Here is a 23260-nt window from a genome sequence, read left to right on the forward strand (position 1 = left end):
TGAGTACTAGTTATGTGTACTAGCAAATGATCAAAATGAAGGCTCATACAGGTTAACTAGCTTGCCAGAGATGCCGCAGTATAACCTAGAGAGCAAGGAATCAAGTCTACCTTCTGTACAAAAGCTCTGCTCCATGTCAGCCTTCAGTGGATAAAATGATCCTTTCTTTTATAGAGCACAATTATTCCACATTTTAATAGGTAGCCAATTGATCTTTCTGAGCCCTCTAATACAGACAGTTCTTTAGATTTAAGCAAGCTGTTTAGCAGCTACGATTATACTTGGATATTACTATAAATATAATCCAATCTGAAATCCTAAAATAAAACAAGCTCACAAGAAAATAAAACAAAATAGCAAGTAGCCTAAAACAAGTGCTTGTTAAACTGGTGGTATACCTGATTGGGGAAAACAGCACTCCCAGATGGGATTTTTGCTAATCTTCAAAAAACAACTCTAGAAAATTTTTGAGGCAGAGTTTCCTAAACATGAAATTCTTATGAAGAACTTAAACATCACTTAAGAAAATACTTATGTTTTTCTTCCCAATCTATATTTCTGCCAAAGTGTATTGAAAAAATTACATATATGAATATATACAATCATAAAGTTATTTTGTCTTAATGAATTTCCAGTGTGGGTTAGGCTTTTCTTTAAATTTTCTTTTTAAATTTTCATTCCCTTCAATAAAACTGTGGTAGCATTACTGCATATAAATAGATTTAGTTTAAATGTTTCAAATATATCATGCTGTTAGCAAAAAACCAGAAAGTCATATCACTGCAAGAAACTAAATTTCTCATTATTTGATTTGAACCCTGGAGTCATGAGAAAAACAAAGTTAATGAAACTATGCATAACTTAATGCTGGCATCTCAGAGAATTCTTCCTTTTTTTTTCTTTTTTTAAGCAAAGCTTCACCAATCTCTGGTTTGTTCTCTGTTTTATAAATGGATAGTTGTGTTGACAATCTCCCCAAAAGGGTTGAGGGTCTGGTGAATTTCTTTTTGCCTGTAACTGATTTCAGATGTCAGTGGTAATTCCATTATCTTTTGACTTAAGACTCACAAGGCTGAGGTCTCTTTTCTGTGACTTTTTACGGTAAATGGGCTGCACCTGCAGAAATTTGCAACTTTTTGCACCAGAGCACAAAGGCTTCCTATGTGTTAGTGCTTCTCAGAGACATCTTCTGTGGCTGGCTGAGAATATAGAAATTGAAAGATTCCACAGAGTAGAAGTAAGGAAAGGGCAAAGAGGTTACCTAATGAGAATTTCATTAGTTTTATTGATTAAGTACCTACTTCGGAATTAATTCAACTTAATTATTTTAATTTATGCGTGGTCATTTCATTGTTTTTTTTTTTTTTTAATTTTATTTTGTTGATATACATTTTGGCTGATTATTGCTCCCCATCACCAAAACCTCCCTCCCTTCTCCCTCCCCCCCTCCCCTCCAACAATGTCCTTTCTGTTTGCTTGTCGTATCAACTTCAAGTAATTGTGGTTGTTATATCTTCTCCCCCCCCCCCGGTTTTGTGTGTGTGTGTGTGTGTGTGTGTGTGTGAATTTATATGTTAATTTTTAGCTCCCACCAATAAGTGAGAACATGTGGTATTTCTCTTTTTGTGCCTGACTTGTTTCACTTAATATAATTCTCTCAAGGTCCATCCATGTTGTTGCAAATGGCAGTATTTCACTCATTTTTATAGCTGAGTAGTATTCCATTGTGTAGATGTACCACATTTTCCGTATCCACTCATCTGATGATGGACATTTGGGCTGGTTCCAACTCTTGGCTATTGTAAAGAGTGCTGCGATGAACATTGGGGAACAGGTATACCTTCGACTTGATGATTTCCATTCCTCTGGGTATATTCCCAACAGTGGGATAGCTGGGTCGTATGGTAGATCTATCTGCAATTGTTTGAGGAACCTCCATACCATTTTCCATAGAGGCTGCACCATTTTGCAGTCCCACCAACAATGTATGAGAGTTCCTTTTTCTCCACAACCTTGCCAGCATTTATCGTTCAGAGTCTTTTGGATTTTAGCCATCCTAACTGGGGTTAGATGGTATCTCAGTGTGGTTTTGATTTGCATTTCCTGGATGCTGAGTGATGTTGAGCATTTTTCCATATGTCTGTTAGCCATTTGTATATCTTCCTTAGAGAAATGCCTACTTAGCTCTTTTGCCCATTTTTTAATTGGGTTGCTTGTTTTTTTCTTGTAAAGTTGTTTGAATTCCTTATATATTCTGGATATTAATCCTTTGTCAGATGTATATTTTGCAAATATTTTCTCCCACTCTGTTGGTTGTCTTTTAACTCTGTTAATTGTTTCTTTTGCTGTGCAGAAGCTTTTTAGTTTGATATAATCCCATTTGTTTATTTTTCCTTTGGTTGCCTGTGCTTTTGGGGTCGTATTCATGAAGTCTGTGTCCAGTCCTATTTCAGGGTGTATATTTAAATCCTTAATACATTTTGTGTTGATTTTTGATAAATGATTTCAGCACAGTAGCAGGATACAAAATCAACACACAAAAATCAGTAGCATTTCTTTTCTCCAATAGTGAACATGCAGAACGAGAAATCAAGAAAGCCTGCCCATTTACAATAGCCACCAAAAAAATAAAATTCTTAGGAACTGAATTAACCAAGGAGGTGAAAAATCTCTATAATGAGAACTACAAACCACTGCTGAGAGAAATTAGAGAGGATACAAGAAGATGGAAAGATATCCCATGCTCTTGGATTGGAAGAATCAACATAGTGAAAATGTCCATACTACCCAAAGTGATATACAAATTCAATGCAATCCCCATCAAAATTCCAAAGACATTTTTCTCAGAAATGGAAAAAACTATCCAGTCATTTATATGGAACAATAAAAGACCACGCATAGCCAAAGCAATACTGAGCAAAAAAAATAAAGCTGGAGGCATAACACTACCTGACTTTAAGCTATACTACAAAGCGATAATAACCAAAACAGTATGGTACTGGCATAAAAACAGACACACTGACCAATGGAATAGAATAGAGAATCCAGAAATCAACCCACACACTTACTGCCATCTGATCTTTGACAAAGGCACCAAGCCTATTCACTGGGGAAGGGACTGCCTCTTCAGCAAATGGTGCTGGGATAACTGGATATCCATATGCAGGAGAATGAAACTAGATCCATACTTCTCACCGTATACATTTCATTGTTTTTAAACCCATTTTTTAAAACATCTCCAGCTGAGATGCAGTCAGTTTATCTTTGTTTTTCTTCCATGCTTTGTGTTGATGGATTATTTAATTTGTGTGAGGGTGAGAGGTTAATGAGTCTCATAAGATACTGAACATTATATCCACATCAAACAAGAGACCAAAAAACCTGTGTAGAAATTGTGTAATTCTTAGCCACAACTGATATCTTTAAAATTTTATGAAAAGCTACTACTTTCCTTCCTTAGACAGATAAGTTGATTTCTTCAGACACAAGTAAGTCAGTTTTTCCCGATGGGTGCTCATTGATGAGCTGATAGCGTATATCAGCTAAGGTTTGCTTTGGAAAACAGAAACTGCTCTAGGTATTTGAGCAAGAACTTCGTACAGAGAATTATATGCTAACAAAGCTACGGGAAGGGCTGGGAGTAAAGGTCAGAGAGAACTACTGCTGGTTTTGGGAAAACTCCAAAGTGCCAGTACGGTAGGAAGCTGCTGCTGATGCTCTCAGCTGCCTGCAGCATTGAAGTGGGTGATTTGTAGAGACTTGCTGAGAAACCTCTGAAAATCTCACATTACCATCTACCCCTGCTGATTTAGTCCATTTCTGTTGCTTATAAGAAAATAACTGGAACTGGGTATTTTATAAAGAAAATAAAATTTATTGCTTACAGTTTTGGAGACTAGGGAGTCCAAAGTCCAGGGAACACCTCTGGTGAGGGTCTTGGTGGTGGCAACAGTGACCCAGGGATCTTACGTGGCAGAAAATGGCAGAGCAGAGAAAGAGTTCCACTGTCCTTTAGAAGCCCTTAGAATCACACCCTGACCACCATTTTCAGTTCATTCACTACAACATGGTCCTGCAATCTAATCACCTCTTCAAAGCCCCACCTTTCGATTACCATAATAAGATTTCCCACCCTCAACAGTTAAAGTGGGGATCAAGTTTTGAGGGGACATTCAACCCAAGGCAACCGCTAAGTAGACTCTGCCGCTAATGGAGGAAAGTAACAGCTGCTCCTATTGTCTCTTTTCCAAATGCTTTATGAGGACCTCTCCTTGACGGAATCTAAATGGAAACTTTACTGGCAGGACAATCTAGAAAAATATGGTTTTCAGGCTTCTAAGTCTTTGGCTCATTGTGCAGGAAAAGTCAGGGTTGGAACTGCATTGATATCCATACAGTAAAGAGCTCAGGGGTCAACCGTATAAGGTTATGTAGAGTTGTGTATTTCTCCAAAGCACTGGCTTGACTAATGTTGAAAGAATTAACATTAGAAATGTTTACGTGTTCATTTGTATCATGTCTCTTAATTCTAGAGAGGACAAGGTTTTTTCATTTACAAGACAGTGTTTTTGTCAAAGCATAAATCCAAAAGGAGACAGATATTTACAACACACAGGAATAAGGAAGTTCCCTAGCAACGGACAGTATGTGAAACTTTCAGCTTTCCTTTGCCTTTATGAGCATTTTTATTAGCAAATCTGATCATATTAAAAGGTGAAGCAAGCAGAAACATATTTCAGTACTTTCAGTTTGTCTTGTTTTAAAAGGTAAAATCTTAACCCCATTATGGAAATGCTTTTTAAAGTATATCTGATTTGTTTTCTTCTGGGAAGCAATTAAGCATATGTAGGTATTACTAGTGGAAGAAGCTAGGGAGAAAAGAGCCCTACTCTTCTTAGAGAGTCCAGTTCTTTTTGACTGATGTAAAACTATGTAAAAGTATTCTGTTTTCCCCTGCAAATAAAAATAGTAGAAAAAGATTGTGAGGCTGAAACTCATCATCACAGGAGATAGATTCTCTCTGAAAGTTTCATATGAAAGGCTATATGATTGTGCTGAGAGGATTTGTAAAGTTTGAAACAAGATTCTAAATTGGTTCTAAAGTATCCTCTATTATTTAATTAAATTTTTGGTGCCTCCTCTTGTAATGGCTGTATACTTACATAGACTGTGTAAGTTCACCAACTAGATGCTGATTAGCTTATTAAAGTTTATCACCTGGTAAATGATTATTTAGGAACAAGTCAATATTGTCCATCTTTTACTACTGTTGTTCAATATTTTCTGGAAGTTTGAGATCAGACTTTATCAATTTCAGCACTAATGCCATTTGGGGTCAAATAATTCTTTGTTGTGAGGAACTGTCCTGAGAATTATAGGATGTTTAACAGCATCCCTCACATATACCCACTAGATGCCAAGAGTACCACTCACAGTTTTGACAGCCAAAAATGTCCCCTAGGAGCAAAGCCACCCCTGGTTGAGGGCCACTCTTCTAGACAATGCAATGTAGTAATACAAAAATAGAAATTAGAAACATAGCTACTGAAAGGGAGACAAAATTATCATTTTGGATAATATTGATGCTGGAGGAGAAGGGGTCTGGGAAGGCCCAGTAGTCAGCCTTAACCCACCTCATCCTCTTACCAGGTTCTTGGCTCTGCCACAGGAAAGAATTCAAGGTCAGAGTCACAGTAGAAAGTGAGAACAGTTTTAATGCAACAAATAAGAGATATAGATGTCACAGAGAGTGCGGCCTAGCTACAGAGACCTAGCAGGGCCCACACAAAAGTAAGAAATACCCCCTTGAAGTCTAGTACAGCGTGCAGGCTGGCTCAGAGAGTGAGCAGCCGCCTACAGAAAGTAAGTTCAATACAAAAGAAAGATACACACCTCAGCTGGTGAAGCACAGGTTGGCCCCAGGAGCGTGAGCAACAACCCCGCCTTCTGCCGGGATTCAACTTTTGTAGTTTCGCTGTCTAATACATATTCATGCTATCTAATGAATGAATATAAATTCCTCTATACTGAGCATGCTTAGCTACTGTATTTGCATAAGTCAGCCCCTTGAGGTCTCTTAGGTCCATAAATAGGTTCAACTAGCTACAGTAACTCTGCTCTAGGGGAGGGCCTAGAGGAGGAACCTGAGACCTTGGGGAATGGCTTGAAACCCAGAGGTGTGTCCTGTAAACCCGAACGCAGGGAAACTGGGCACCTCCTATCTCAATATGATTATCTACCTGATAAAACCAAGACATAGGATTTTCAATCAAAATGTTATTTGAATTAAAGTCTTCCATAAAGTGGCCAAAACAACATAAATATACAAAAATCAATAACCATCAATAGCAAGTCAGAAAAGGTAATTAGAAAGTACCTGTTATAATGGACAGCAAAAACAAAAGAAGCACAAGCCAGAAATGTGTGGACATTATAGAAAGAAAGGAATGAAAATCATTTTGCTCTTCCAGACACCACAGCATACCATAAACCTATAATAATTAAGACAGTGGTACATTGATGCAGTAACTAATCAGTAGACCAGTAGAAAAGAATAAATGGCCTCAAAACTGATCTTAAAAAATTAGTTTTGGGTAGGCGCCATGTCCGGCCGTGAAGGTGGCAAGAAGAAGCTCCTGAAAGAGCCCAAGAAGCAGGCCGAGGAGGTGGACGAGGGAGACAAGGCTTTCAAGCAGAAACAGAGAGGAGCAGAAGAAACTAGAGGAACTGAAAGCAAAGGCTGGGGGGAAAGGCCCCCTGGCCACAGATGGAATTAAGAAATCTGGCAAAAAGTAAGCTGTTCCTTGTGCCTGAGGCGATGGTGACCCTTGATTCCATTCCTGTTTGAGCACCTAGATTCCCTGCCATGACATCTTTTGCCACCTATAGCTAGAATGAAGTGTTGTCGTGGAGCCTGTTGTACATTTACAAATAAACTTTTAGAAGAAAGAAAAAGAAATTAGTTTTGATGGTAGCATCGCAGATCAGAAGGTAAAGGAAGGAAAGTTTATTTTAATGATGCTGGCTCAATTCGTTAACCATTTGTAAGAAAAATGTTAAACCTTTCCCACTTTACATTTCAAAAAAATACATGTTGACTCTTACGTGCCATTTTGTAGGCTCTCATTCTACGCAAGGGCCTGTCCTTTCTCCTGCACCAGGCTGCATAACATTCATCCCTGGGCTTACCTGGGTCATCTCCTCCAACCACTGCAGCTTCTATTCGGTGCCTGCTTATATATAACTCCACACCAGGACATGCTTAGCTTTTTTCATGAATGTTCCTTTGCTTAGCTCTTTTCTCTGGTAAATTGTGCTTACTTTTAGGAGACTTCGTCATTGCATTCCCAGGATCTGGCATAGTAGATTTGTTATTCATAAAATACACTTATAAAGGAATTGTTCATTTTTTAAATTGCACTAAACATACATAACAAAATTTACAGTTTTAACCATTTTTAAGTGAATAGCTCAGTGGCATTCAGTACACTTGCTTTGTGCAACCATAACCACCATCCATCTCCAGAACTTTTTCATCTTGCGAAATGAAACTTTGTACCTATTAAACAATCACTCTCCATTCTCTCTTTCCCAGGACCCTGGAAACCATTCTATTTTGTCTCTGAATTGGGTTACTACTCTAGGTACCTCTTAAATGGAATCATACAGTGTTTGTCCTTTTGTGACCGGCTGGCTTATTTCACTTAGTATAATGTCCTAAAGGTTTGTCCATATTGTAGCATATGTCAAATTTTCTTCCTTTTGAAGGATGAATAATATTTCATTGTATGCTACATGTTACTTATCCATTCATCTTTTGATTGACATTTGTGTTGTTTCCACCTTTTGGCTTTTGTGAATAATGCTGCTTTAAACATGGGTGCACAAATATCTGTGTCCCTGCTCTCAGTTCTTTTGAGAATATACCCCGAAGTGGAATTGCTAGATTCTTTGATAATTCTATTTTTAATTTTTTTAAGGAGATGTCATATTATTTTTCATAGCAGCTGTACCATTTTGCATTCCCACCAGCAATGCATAAGAGTTCCATTTTTTCCACATTGCCAGCACTTATTTTCTGTTTTTTTACTTTTTTAATAATAGCCATCCTAATGGGCATGGAGTGGTATGAATTATTCATTTTTATACCTAGGAGGGATCGTAGCAATTATCTAATTAGACTCACTCATTATGCCATAAGCAAACTCAGACTCAGAGAATTTGTGGGACTTACCCTAGGTCAAGTGGCTATTTAACACCTTTTCTGAGTCCTGGTCCAGTGCTCCTCCCACCAAGCCAGAATGTCCTTGTGGTCGTAAAAGTAGACACAAAGAGCGACAGACCAGAAACTTTCCGTTTTAACTTCACCTTTGCCTCTCTCTTGCTTTATGTCTAAACGTTTTCTAATCTCTCAGTATAAAAAAGAAAGGTAAGAAAATTATGAGGCTACAGAGGAAACAACTATTAAAATGTTATAATACATAAAAAGCTCAGTAAGAAACATGACCAAATATTATTTTCTCCACAAACCAGTACAAAAGTGTGTATTAAAAAGCAGTTTACATTCTCTTGCTCAGAAATGAATTGATAAGCAGCTGAAGTAGATTTAATTTATTAGTATACTGTGTTTGGGGCCTCAGTGAAGTCCTTTGGAGGGAATTGCTATCTGTAAGAGTGCTGAATATATTAGTGGGGTGTGTATTGACTATTGCTTTGTTATTTTCTATTAATATGAAGATATTTGGATTTGATTTTTAGAGTTCTCAAAATATTTGGGGATTCAGAGGTAATGTAGTCTACATCACAAAATGTTCCACTTCTTGGCAGCTTAAAACCAGCTGCAGAAAAAGAACTGCTTGTCTAAACATCAAATCACAGAATCCATCCCCCTCACTGGGATTGATCACAACACAAAAAATAACCCCAGCACATTCATGAATATATTAAAATAGTATAAAGCAGCACTTCTATTGCCAGTGAAGATTACACCTGCCTTAAAGTCCTGATCACTGGAATAAATGGGAGTGGTGATGTAAATCTAAGCTATGGGCTGTCATCTCCTCCAGAGAATTGGAACAGCCTAAATAAAAATAATGCTCCTTGAAGCAAAGGAAATTCTGATGTCACAAATCTGACTGCAAAACCCCCAGAACCCTTGTATTTTCCTGTCAAAAAATGTATCAAATATTTTTAAAATTAATTTCATTCTTATTTAGACCATAAGCTCCAGGAAGGCAGGAGTCATAGCTGCTTGGTTCATCACCACCTCCCCAGCACTATATTTAGGGCTGGACACATAGGAAATGTTTAGCAAACATCTGGTGAATATATAAACATATGTTGATATTAACACATATGTATGAGCACAATTGGGAAAGTTCTAATTTTTAAAAACCTTGAGTTTTACTTCTGCACACATCACCAAGGGTTCTCTTACTCATGTCCTATCAGATCTGTCTTTTGAATGATTTGATCACTGTCTTAGTCTGTTCAGGCTGCTACGACAGATTACCATAGACTGTGTGGCTTATGAATAACTGAAATTTATTTCTGATAGTTCTAGAGTCTGGGAAGTCCAAGACGAAGATGCTGGCCAATTTCATGTCTGGTGAGGGCCTGCTTCCTGGTTCATAGAAGACCGTCGTCTTACTGGGTCCACCCGTGCAGGAGGAGCAAGGGAGTTCTCTAGGGTCCTCTTTGTAAGGTCATTCATTCCATTCATGAGGGTTCTATCCTCATGACCTAATCACCTCCTAATGGTTTCACCTCCAAATACCGTTACATTGGGGACTAGGCTTCAACATATGATTTTGGGGAAACACAAACAATCCTCACTGCTGTATCTTCTGCTTTGGGAAAGAACATCATTTTGCAGAGATCATCTTAAATAAAAATAACTGGTATTTCTGAATTCTTACTGTTTGCTTGGCATCATGCTAACAAGCTTTTACTGAATATCTAATTTAACCCTTACAACAATGCTGTGAGGTAGCTGTTGTTATCATTTCTATATTACGTATGAGAAAACTGTGGCTTAAATAGCTTAAATATCTATCCCAAATCACAATGCTACTAAGAATTGGGACTCTGGATCCTGTGCTGTTAATCTTGGGTTCTACTGCATTAATGTGGCCACCAAGTGTTCACCAGTAGATAATCCCAAACTGCTCTCTCTCTAAGCAGATGATTCCAGTGCAGAAAAAATATTATACTTACAGTTCTCAAAACACTCACTGTACACTAGAAAAAGAAGAGCAAGAGCCAGAATCACAGTGTTCACAGAACAGTATTCCATAGAACAGCATTCCATCTAATTCATTAGTAAGACCTCCAGAAGCCTTGCACATCTGGATTTCACCCGTACTGGAAACAAATATCCTGTCTAGAACACTTGATGAGCTAAACTAAGTGAAGATGACCAAGCAGTGCAGACAAAACCCGTCACAATGTTTAAGCACTCAACTGTTTCTTTATTCTAGAATGGTCCTTTCTTCTAATGGCCCTCAGCTAGTTAATAACCCATTAATGTTCCAAAAGTTAATTCAAATGCTACCTCTCTACTGAAACCTTCTCACAGTCCCAAAATGAATCTTTTCTTCCTGTGTGTTTCCATTGTGTTTATACCTTTGTTTACTTGGGCATTTAATAGAATTCAAATAGTTTACCATGAAGGACAGTTACATTTTAAAATAAATAGGTAAATTATTCAGAAAATTCACTCATTCCGGAGCACTATATTTATTTTAGGAAACAGTCAATTAAACATAGTATTCAACCAAAAACCAGCTATACAGGGTTCAATAATTGCTGTGATTAAGGAATACTTCTTGTTGAAATGAGCAAAATTTAGTTGAAACAATGACTAACAAAAAAATGGGCCACAGAAAAACCACTTGAAATTCACTCTGGGTATGAGTACAAAAATATACAAACTTTTAATTATTTTCTTTAGCACATTTTGCTCATATAGGCTAAAATGAAATAGTCCATCAGCTACTTGAATTCTGGCTTTCATTTGTGATAACATCCCAGTTCTACATGCTGATGCCAAATCTAAGTTCAGTATCTTAGAAAGGAGAGAGAGAAAGACTTCTTGGTGATGTTCCTTTGTTTTTTATGTTAGCTAAATTTTTTAAGTAGATTTGATTTAAAGGGGTGGGGGGGCGCTCAGTAAATAATCACTGATACTAGAGGATTATGTATATGAGGAGAACAGGAAGGCTTTTTCTATCTTTCAAGATACTAAAGCTTCACCTCTGGTGAAAGCTGCATTTCCTTTGTGCTTGCCTGTAGACCAAGTGTGTGGCTGAAATCCATGTTGTCAGAAACCATGCACCTGAGATGAGAAACCAGATGGTGCTTTCTTTTATTAGTCTGTTCTAAGTAGTTCTGTTTCTGTGTATCAAGTAAATAATTTTTTTTTTTCTTGTCTGCCAGCCTCTATATGAATATTCTGTGTGGGCAACTATCTATATTTTCTACTCTTAGGCAGAAATATGGATTTCAGGCCTAAACTATTGTAAGATTTAAATACCAAAGTTGAATTTAGTGTATTCAAGCCTCCTAGAAATCCACAGGGACTTCAAAGACATTAAATATTAAGCTCTCTGGATAGATATCATTTTGTAAATTTAGCTGTTAATTGGCCATATATATTTATGAAAAACCACAATGCCAAAGTGCATTGTGATTCCATTTATTCTCTTTTCCTGGGAGAGGATTCAGTGACTTTTGCATTTGCAAAAGATGAAATAGGCAGCTTTTCCGGTGGACGGAGGTGGCTGAAGATTGTATTTATCATTAGATTTTCAGATATGACGTGCATTTGAAATGCAGTTCATTAGTATGAATATTTCATTTCCTTTTTCTTAACAGTGGTAACATTGGTGGGTTCTCGGTTTACATTAATCCAAAAGGTTTTTGTCAGCCTGACTGTGGTCATGGTGGTGGATCATTTCAACTTGTCTCTCCAAATAAATAATAGCACCCTGGATGTTGAAGACTATGTTTTATTCTCCTTCTCTTTTATTCCTCTCAGCAATGACCAGAATTCTGGGCATGCCATTGCTGTTTTACAAGTATCTGCTGGCATCTTAGAAAAGAAAAATTCCCTAAACCAAAAGGAGAAAAAAAAATTTGTAGGTATAATTGGAAATATATTCTTATTGTAGAGAAAATAAACTTAAAGCCTTGCACATTAAAAATAGGAACCCAAATTAAACTTTTGGTGCCATTTTATTCTTATATAATTTATATTCTGAATTATGTTTTGAAAAAACAAAAACGTTGTGTAATACTAAGAGCAAAATGTATATAACCTTTTCCCTCTCCCGGCTCCCATGAACTTCACTTTTTTCCTCTAGTTCTCTGTTCAGACAGTTCCTCCTTTGCCTGAGGGCCATTTTCATTTTCCATCAATGAACCTTTATCTTACTTTAAGATTCAGCTCAAGTAGTATCATTTCCAAGAAGCCTTCATAGTACCTGTTCATTAGCATGTGATATTTGATGCTAAAAATACTCTCTCTTTCCCATTACCTTAAGCTACCTGAGGACTCAGTTTATATCCATTTATCTTTGTTTCCAAAAACCCAGCACAACACGAAGCATTAGCAAACATTCAATAAAGTTTTTTAAGCCTAAATGCTAATTATTTACATTTATGTCTTTACTTTTCATTATCTTGGAATTTTGTTTTGTATTGTCGTCATCGTCATTATCCTCTCTAACATCTAAATCCCAGAATCCATTGTTACCATGGGTTGCTGGAGACACTCACCATAATATGCCCTGTGCCAGTGGTGGTCAAACTTGGCTGCATATTGGAAATCACCGGGGGAGTTTGAAAACAGACTGATGCTTGTAATAAGACATATCAGCATCATGTGCCCCAGATATGTTTTACAGAGGGGATCCACAACATCGCTTCTGCAGTATTCTTCTGAAAGTGCATAACTACGTCTCATCGTGAGAAAACATCAAACAGATCCCATTGAAGGGCATTCTACAAAATGGCCAGCACTCTTTAATATGGTTAATTTTATGTTACATGAATTTCACCTATTCTCGTGATCTAATCCCAGATCCTGGATTGGACCCTGAACCAGAAAATGGACATTAGTAGGAAAACTGGTGATATTTGAATAAGACCTGTACGTTAGTTAAAATATTCATTACATTTCCTGATTTTGATAATTGCACTATGCTTAGGTAAGAAATTCTACCAAAGGAAGCTGGGTGGAGGATATTAGTAACTGTCAGTACCATTATTTCAACTTTACGTAATCTACAATTATTTAAAAGTAAAAAGTTGAAAACGCTTTTAAGTGACATGTCACTCCCATATGTTCTGATTTAAATCCTCTGGGTTGAGATGTGGACACCAAGACTTTAAAAATCTCTGCAACTGATTTGATTTTAGTGGACAAGTTGAGAACCAGTGCTCTAAGCCAGTGATAGTTCACCTTTATCCATTAGAATCACACGGGAAGATTTTTTTAAAAAGAAAAAAAAAAAAACCTCACTGATCATTCCTTACTCCAGATAAATCAGAATATCCAGAGATTAGGCCAAGGTATTGATATTTTAATTTTTTTAATAAATTTTATTGTGTATATTTAAGTTATACAACATGATGTTATGAGATACATATATAAAGTAGTTTCTGCAGTGAAACAAATTAACATATCCATTATCTCACACAGATACTTATTCCCCGCCCCCTATGGAAATAGCAGTTATGATCTACTCGTTTGTCAAAAATCTTGAACACGATACAGTATTATTAACTACAGTCCACTCATTGTACATTAGATCTTTAGACTTGTTCATCTTACATGTCTATTACTGTGTATTCTTTGATCTACATCTCCCCATTTTCTTCCCCCATCCCACTGTTAGTAACCACTGTTTTTATTTTTAAAAAGCTCTTCAGGTAATTGCATGCAAGTCATGGTTGAGTAGCGCTGCTCTAAGCTAAGGTTCACAAATGTGCGTGGTAATAGGTACATCCTGGAATCTTCCAAGATCACGAGCATGGTCATGAGAGAGTGGTATTTTTGACATTCACTCAAGATTAACTTTATGATCAGAAAGGATTTGAAAGCGTTACAAGCTCAATAAAAATTCTAGATTTGGTCCAGGCTCTGGCAGTGAAGGCTGAGGCCCTATTAATAGACCTTTCTTTAAGGTGGTAGCAGCAAGAAAAGGAAGGCTCTAAATAATGAACTTCAGTGGAATTCCATGGATGAGAAAGCCTCAGTGTTGAACTCTTTTACTTGCCCATAATCCTGCCGACTGGGCCAATTGTCAAGGTAGGGCTGGGTCTGGAGCTCACGGACCCCTCAAGCCCGTTCACAGACTGGGTCACAGACCCCTCACTACCAGGCTGAGTCACCAGACCCCTCACACACAGGTTTATGAACTAGGTAACCAGCCGAAAGCTCCTTGGAGCCAAAGGTTCAGGAGCATGGCCATGTGGAGTGGATGCCCAAGGCAGTCAATGCCAGCCAAGTGGTGGCAACATGCATGTGCACTAACTCCACCCACATGCAACTTATTTACAAAGAATGCACCACACCACCCCCAACCAGACCTAAGGCGAGGGGGCCTGATTAAATTATTCTATTTTCCCAACACTCAGCTTCAATGGGATGTAAATAAGTTTGGCCATTATTTATTCAGTAGTGATTTACTGAGCACCTTCTATACTCATTGCTAGAGACAGAGTAGTAGACAGTCAAGTCCCTGACCCACAGCAGTGTATTCCAATTGTAGAAGGACATAATTATAAACAAATAAATTTATAAATGAATGTGATAATTTCAGATAAATTACTCTTAAAAAATAATTTTTTTTTTTTTTGTCCTTTTCATGACCAGGACTCAGCCAGTGAGCGCACCGGCCAGTCCTATATAGGATCCGAACCCGTGGTGGGAGCATCGCTGCGCTCCCAGCGCTGCACTCTCCCAAGTGCGCCACGGGGTCGGCCCTTAAAAAATAATTTTTAAACAGCACAAATGTCCATCAACAGATGAATAGATAAATTGGTGTATGAGCACAAAGGGTAATTTTAAACGTTTGTAGAAAAATTGAATTGAAGGATAATATGAAACTTTTCATAAATGTTTGAAGTACCCTAATGTGTGCAATGGATTATTATTCAACTATAAAAAAGAATGAAGTACTGATACATGCTACAATGTGGATAAACCTTGAAAACCTTATGTTAAGTAAAACAAAAGGTCACATATTGTATGTTTCCATTCATATGAAATATTCAGAAAAGCTAAATCCATAGATACAGAAAGCAAGTTGATGTTTGCAAGGACCTGGGGTGGGCAAAATGGGAGCAACTGCTTAAAGGGTATGGCATTTTTTGGGGGGGTGATGAAAATGTTTTAGAACTGGATATAGGTGGTGGTTGCATGATATTGCAAATGCACTAAATGTCTCTGAACTGTTCACTTTAAAATGGTTAATTTTATGTTACATAAATTTTACCTCAATAAAAATAATGTTTTTTTAAAAATTCAATATGGTGACACTATAGAGAGGTGTGGATGGTGGGTAGGTACTTCAGATCGGGCCATCAGGGAAAGCATCTCCAAAGAAATTACTTTAAGACATAAATGAAATGATAAGAAGCCAGTCATGTAAACATCAAGAGGTAGAGGTATCCCCAAATGCAGGGGATGGCAAGTGCAGAGGCCCTAAGGTGGAAATGAGCTAGTCATATGGTAGGAAAAGAGGTAAGGCTAGTGTAGTGAGGGAGAAGGAAAGTGGAAGAAGTTAGAAAGGAAGATTGGGCAGGTCATACTGGAGTTTATAGACCATAATAAGGAGCTTTAAACAGAGCAATCATCTGATCCTAATTATATACATATATGTATTATATATATATATATATATATATATATATATATATATTTTTTTTTTTTTTTTTTAAAGCTAGTTTGTGTAAGGAATGGATTATTGGAGACCAGGTGATTGGAAGCAGAAAGAACAGCTAAGTTGCTGTTTCTGTGTGTCAGGAAAGATAGTAGTTTGGGGTTAAGATCTTCTGGGGATGTCTTCTGCAAGTTAACCTTGTTATTAAAAGCATTTAGTAAGAAGAACAGCTATAGCTAACTACACTTTTCTAAAATGTAATGTTCTAGCAACTGCAAATCTAATGAGGGATCTTTACAAAGGAAGAGCATAGATTCTTCATTCTGATTAAAATATATTTGTTCATACCATCAAGGTTTAAAATGAAAAATATGTGAAAATAAAGTTTGCATTTTATATTGAGGCTATTCATGTTTCCATATCCAATAGAAATTATTTTTGAATCCTTTTCCTTTGAAAAACAAGCAGCACCATGTATATAAATATGGAATAGTAAGTACCCTTGTCAGAAAGTGCTCTAAGCTGACGCTTTTCCACCCCTGTGTAGAAATAATGAATTCTGCTTATATCAGTTACATATATTAAATAGGTTATGTCTATATTCATTCCTGTATCTCTATTAAACCCTAACAGTTTGATAATGTGTATTGTTTAACATCCTTATGACTTGAGAAAACAATGTATATGTCAGTACCCATTCTTTGCCTATCTAATAAAGATAAGATGTAGGGAGGTTTTTTGCTTGATTTTTATAGCAGTTTTAGTTTTACAGAGAAATTGAGCAGAAAGTACAGAGTCAAATAAACTCTGAGGACTAGACATATTGGGGAAATTTCCTCTTCCAGAACAGTGGCTTATTATACAGTGCTCTAGAACTAGAATTTTGCCACAGTATGCCTGATGCCCTGAAAAAAAAAAATGTTAATTGCTCTCACAAAAGTGATTGTTTTACCTCAAGAGTATATTTTACTTAAGCAGCTTTTTTGGTGGGATCAAATCTAATGTGAGTGCACTTATTCACATTGTGTATAAAGATATTGCTGGTGAGGAAGCAGAGAAAGGGGAAGCCTCCTACATTGTTGGTGGGACTGTAAATTGGTGCAGCCATCATGGAAAACAGTATAGACATTCAACATCTACAAGCAGAACTGCTATACAATCCAGCAATCCCACTGCTGGGTATATACCCAAAGGAATGGGAATCATCACATCAAAGGGATACCTGCCTTCCCATGTTGATTGCAGCTCTATTTACAATAGCCAAGAGTTGAAACCAACCTAAATATCCATTGATGAATGACTGGATAAGGAAAATGTGGTATTTATACACAACGGAATACTACTCTTCCATAAAAAAGAATGAAGTACTGCCATTCGCAGCAACATTAATGGACTTAGAGAAAATTATGTTAAGAGAAATCAGCCAGGCACAGAAAGAGAAATACTGCATGTCCTCACATATAAATGGGAGCTAAAAAAAAAAAAAAAAAACCCAAAAAAACAAATAAAAAAAGAAAGAATGATACAACAATCACAATAATACATTGAACTTTCAAAAGAAGAAAACAGAACTGAAGTTACCAGAAGTGGGAAAGGGAGAGGGGAAGGGGGGTAAGGGAGGAATTGGTAAAGGGCCATGAAAATTGATTACATTGTATAATGATGAATATACTAATTTGTCAGCACCATGCTCACCCAATGAGCCAACCGGCCATCCCTATATGGGATCCGAACCCGGGGCCTTGGTGTTATCAGCACCGCACTCTCCCGAGTGAGCCACGGGCCGGCCCTATATTGAATATACTAATTTGGACATCACATATTACACACAGGTATTGATATTCAATGCTGTACTCTACAGATATGTACAGTCAACTATGTTGATTTGAATCAACTGTGTTCCAAATATAAAAATTAATATGCTGGTTATAATTAATGAGTCTTAGGCTCAGTTTTCTGAAGTGATTATAAAGAGGCTATTTTCCAAGGTTAAGTGTGAACTGAAGACTTTATAGCCTCTGTTTATGATCAGTTTAATAAAATATCTTAGGACAAATTCTGACCTTAACTACATACTTATAATTTGAAGTAAAGCTTTGCCACCGAGTATGAATTGCCTATGGAAATATGGATAAGGTTTGGGATCAGTAGTATGGGTGGCATCTATAGACTAATAATATATTTAAGTGTTACATTTGCTCACCTAATAAGATACTGAATGGATACTGACTTCGTATACTTTTCTCCTCTACCTAAAGCAGTTCTACATTGTTATTTATATTGTCCTAAGTTCTACAAGTTCCTCAGCTTACTGGAATGGTTCATGTATTGGTAAGTCTTTCCCTTTGGATATTTATATATGAGCTATAAATCTATGTCCCATTCCTAAGACTGGATTCTTACTCCATTGAGTGGAAAACATTTTTTTCCTATGATGTTGGGATTCCCTCAGACCAGGGTTCAAGCCATTTGCTGTGCTGGAAAAGTAGATGGACAGAGTCTTCTAAGAAGATGAAACTGGATGTGAGAAAGAGTTGTCCATACATCTACTATAAGCCAACACTTTGCCTTTGAGGAAGTTTTGCAGGGTCCATCTGGAAAGTAAGCTGTGTTCAGTTGTAGGGTAACAAAGAACAAAAAGAGTGTGGAAGTTCCCTCGATTTGGCTGGAGATCGTAATGAGAAAAACTGTCTTGAGAAACATTAACAGACGCAGCAGGGGAACTTCCCCAGGGATACCAACTTTCTAAGCCTTGCTCTCCTTTTCTCCGATAACACTCGGGAGTCCTTCAGCATGGGCAGTATCTGAGATCTCTACAAAAGCATTAAGCATGACCCTTGGGGAGGACCTGCCAGAGCTATTTTGATAGCAGATACTGTAAAGCAGAGAGATGAAAAGGAGACTGAGGAAGCCGGAAGAAGCAGATCGAACACCCAACATTTCAGGCCCCTGTTACCTGACTGTGCGTACGATTTAAAAGGCTATTGAGTAATGAGCAGACATCACAAACTTGGTTTGTATTGTGCTTTCATTGAAGACTCTGGATTGAGGCAACACCAGAAAGAAAGACAAACTGAAGGCTTTGCGGTGCTAAAGAATACAAATCCTTTATCTTTAAGAAGTTGTTACTGTCTCCACATTGAAAGCCACAGAGCCCAGGGATGATCATGTGCATTGGCATCACATGACAGAATCTGCGTTCAAATCCTGCCTTTGTCTTTTTTAACTGTGTGAGTTGGGTGGATATTTAGTCTCTCTTAGCCTCATTTGCTTCTTCTGTAAAACGGGATAATAGAAGGACCTAATTCATAAATTGTTATAGTTAATTGAGGTCATGTATAGAAGGCTGAGCATAGTAGGAAGTCAAATGTCCTTATAAAACAAAAGGCACCAAAGGAATTGAAAACTCACTTTAGAAAATGCTGAAAAGAAGTTTCTTTTATGCAAAATGACTATCTAATGCCAAGCCTGTGTTTTAGATTCTCTTCCCTCACCGATTGTGTAATATCTCTGCTGGTGTTGCTTCACCATCACTTTTCTACATACGTGATCTCTGCTAAATGTTTTTTCTAACTCAGTGTGTTTCCTGACAGCCAGACTGAGCTTTCCTTCCATAGCTCCAGGCCATGGCTTCTTGTTCTCATCTGAGACTGAGCAAATCCCTTCCCTTATTAATTTTGTAACCTTGAAGGTATTTAAGCAGTGTAAGCAAATACCCACCTGCAATTTTCTTTTTTTCTAAATTCATATGAATCTAATTCTTTCCTTTCCTTCTCACAAATAATGCATAAACTCGAATTCCTTTTTCCCCCTTAGTGTTTGCTCTAGTTGTAGTTAATGAAACATTTTCTATACTGAGCCCTTCCAATTAATTAATTAAGATCTAGTAAAGGAGACATAACTCATTACCCCAAAAGCCGATATTTAGGATTTAAAGAAATCTTTATTGCTACTTAAAACCAGTTTGATTTCTTGCTTTCCTTAATAAGGTAGCTGAAGCATGGGAAATAATTCCATACATAGCTGTAAATTAATGCTCAGAGGAAAATGAAATTTTAATTATAAACCCTAAAGTTGGGGGTTATGTTATCCACAGAGACTGCAGTTCTAGCCAAGGTTACTCTTAAATGATAGCAGCAATTGACAGTCAGATCAGGTGAATAGAATTTCCTGGGAATGTTTATCTGAGCCACAGAATTCTATACCCCCCAAATTAACAGAAAGCACAGTAAAACTACTATTTTGTGGGATTCTACTTTTTTATTAGGAACAACCTTATTGCCAGACAGCTCCCAAGAACAGAAAGAAGCAAATCTTTCCCTGGATTCCACTTGTTAAATTCATTACATAGGATCCTTTGGCACCAAAAAGGCACCAAATATCGAGACTCAGCATTTATTCTCCATCTCTGCAGGCAACTAAGGATGCACTAAGCTTAAATGCACCAAGAACCAGCCCTTACAGTCATAAATAAGAGTTCCTGTTCTATGCAGTGATCAAATGCCACGCACGTTGATTACAGAACCTTCCTCTCTGAAGTGGGATCTTTATTGCGACTAGTTTTGTTTTTATTTTTAAGAGAAGTGAATCCATCTTAATAAAGAAAGAAAAATCAATAAGGAATAATTTAAACATAAGTAACTCAGAAACTGAATTGAAAATTGAAGACCCATCAGCAAACTAAAGTATATTTCAAGTTCCTTCATTTGTTAACCTCAGTGATTTGAGGTCAGATACAACTGGCTTTGAATTCTGGATTTACCAGTGAATAGATTTTTTAACTTTGAAGAAGTTATTTTACCTCTCTAAACTTCCATTTTCTCACATGTAGAGTAGGAATAACAATCACTTAATAGAGTTACTGTGAGAATTACGTGAGGAATGAACTCCTGATTCTCAGACAGGTACATAAGAAAAATTCCTTCTTGAAAAGGATACTATGGGAAGTAAAAGCACATAGCCCTTTTATATTAGTTAGCTATTGCTGTATAACAAACCAACCCAAAAGCCAGTAGCTTAAAGCAATAACCATTTATTGATCTTATAATTCTTTGAGTTAGCAATTTGGGTTAGGCTTCGCTGAGTAATTCTTCAGGTCTCATCTGGGCTCCCTGTGCTTCTTGTGCTTCTATAGTTGGCTCAATCAAAATAATATGCTCCTATGAATATTTATATATTTTACTCCCATTCAGGGGTGGTATTCAAAATATTGAGCAACCACTTTGGCAGAGGCTTGAACCGATCAAATGCAGTCTACCTGCAGTACTGAATCACCAGCCTGCATGTCCCCTGCCAGGTGATTGTCAGTCCTTTATTTCCTGGATCATCAGGTGGTTTGAGGGGCCAAATGAGGAAGTCTAGACAGTGAGGGAGATGGCCATATGGGGGATTGAGGATGCAGCTATATATTGGCCAGTACAAAAGTATTTCTGATACACACTGGTTGAATGTTAGCCCTGTCCCATGTATATTATAATCATCCTCCAGTTGCCTCAAGGCTCTTGGTATCTTATCATTAATATATTTCACTCTTCAGTTAGCACTGGTATTCCTTATATCTTCACACCAAGGATACTTACATCCACTTTTTTCTCTATCTCATCTGCTCCAGATTCCAATAAACCCACATCCAGAAGAAATACAAGGTATATAAAAACTTCTTAGGAATAGAGCAGCAATTATTAATTGGAGAAAAGGTTGCAGTGATGATGTTAGGCTGAGAATTTGCCAGATCTTTAAGTATGCTTCCCTTTTGATGGTAAATTTTGTCTTTAGTTTCTCTGTTCTTACATTTAACTATGGAGGACATACTACACCCTCAATACACTGCTGGGATAATTCTTCTGGCAAGTGTCCTATTTAATCACTCAGAAGTTCTACAGAACTTCCACAAAACACTAGGACACAAACACAAGTCAGTCATCTTTGCAACTATGTTACAAGGATGGCCTTTCTTCCAGTTTCCAATAACATGTTCCTCATTTCCATCTGAGTCCTCATCAGAATGGCCTTTACCATCCATATTTCTCCCAACATTCTGATCATGACCACTTATGTAACCTCTAAGAAGATTGAGACTTTTTCTACAGCTCTCTTCTTCTAAGCCCTCACCAGAATCACCCTTAAGTCTCATTTCATGGCATTGTTTTTCAGAATTCTTCCAGCCTCTACCCATTACCCAATTTCAAAACCTCTTCCACATTTTTAGGTATTTATTACAGCTGCACCCTACTTATTGATACCAATTTCTGTCCTACTCTATTTGGACTGCTTTAACAGAATACTTTAGACTGGGAAATTTATAAATAATAGAAATTAATTGCTCACAGTTCTGGCTGCAATACTGTGAGAAGCATGAGAAGCATTAGAGAGCCCAGATGAGACCTAGAGAATCACCTGGCTAAGCCTAACCTAAATCACCAGCTGGGAAGTCCAAGATCAAGGTGCTGACAGATTTGGCGTGTGGTAAGGGCTCTGCTTCGTAGATGGTGCCTTCTTGCTGTATACTCACATGATAGTTGGGCTAGCTAGCTGCTTCTGGCCTTTTTTATAGAGGCCCAACTCCCATTCATGAGGGCCCTGCCCTTATGACCTTGTCAGCTCTCAAAGGTCCCACCTCTTAATACCAACATATTGGGGATTAGGTTTTCAACATATGAATTTTTGAGGGACACAGACATTCAGACCACAGCATATAAGTAGTTTGAAAAACATATTCATTATTTCAATATTACTACAATCATATTTGTCAAGTGTGTTGGGACATATTTGTCAAGTCAGATTGGCAAGTCTATTATTTTCATAACAGAAAATAAAAGTAAAGTTAGTGGAGATTTGCCCAAATGGAGTGTGGAAAGAGAGACACGCCCCATTTCAAAAGGCATCATGGTTAAAAACATTGAGAAACATAAAACTAGAGGTAGTGTGGAGAAAGCCAGAATCCCGGGGTGGAGGCCAGGAGTCTGTATTTTGAACAGATTCTTACTGGTACTAAAGTTGGAAAACCATTGGCTACAGACTATTCACTATATTGAAGAAATGCAGTTGTAAAAGGGCACTAACCTGGGTAATAACAAGAGGGCCTTTAATTTGCAGAGGCAAGTTTGAGATATGCACCAGTTACAGATTTCTGCCCCATAAGCTGGTTAGGGTTTCTCTTCCAAGATCTTTTTGTATAATCCTACCCTTAAGCCTGTCCTGATAATACTGACATTCCCAGTTTAGTCATTTCACTTCCATGGGAGTTGTATTTACCTGGTGAATATTGCTTGAAGCAGGCTTCCAGAAGTAGTTTCTATCCTGAACTATCACTGCAGACATGCTCCTGAAGTATCACATGCCCTGGAAGTCACATATGCTGAGAAGGGGTGTTG

General features: G+C 37.5%; 1 protein-coding gene and 1 pseudogene across 2 annotated transcripts in view; both read left to right on the top strand.

Annotated features, from left to right (window-relative positions):
- OXR1 (oxidation resistance 1) overlaps positions 1–23260 on the top strand; it is a 446972-nt gene that overhangs the window by 237691 nt on the left and 186021 nt on the right. The gene's annotated exons all lie outside the window — the stretch shown is intronic.
- LOC134363581 (translation machinery-associated protein 7-like) lies at positions 6603–6828 on the top strand (annotated as a pseudogene).

This window comes from Cynocephalus volans, chromosome 15 (genome assembly GCF_027409185.1).
Source record: "Cynocephalus volans isolate mCynVol1 chromosome 15, mCynVol1.pri, whole genome shotgun sequence".
NCBI lineage: Eukaryota > Metazoa > Chordata > Mammalia > Dermoptera > Cynocephalidae > Cynocephalus > Cynocephalus volans.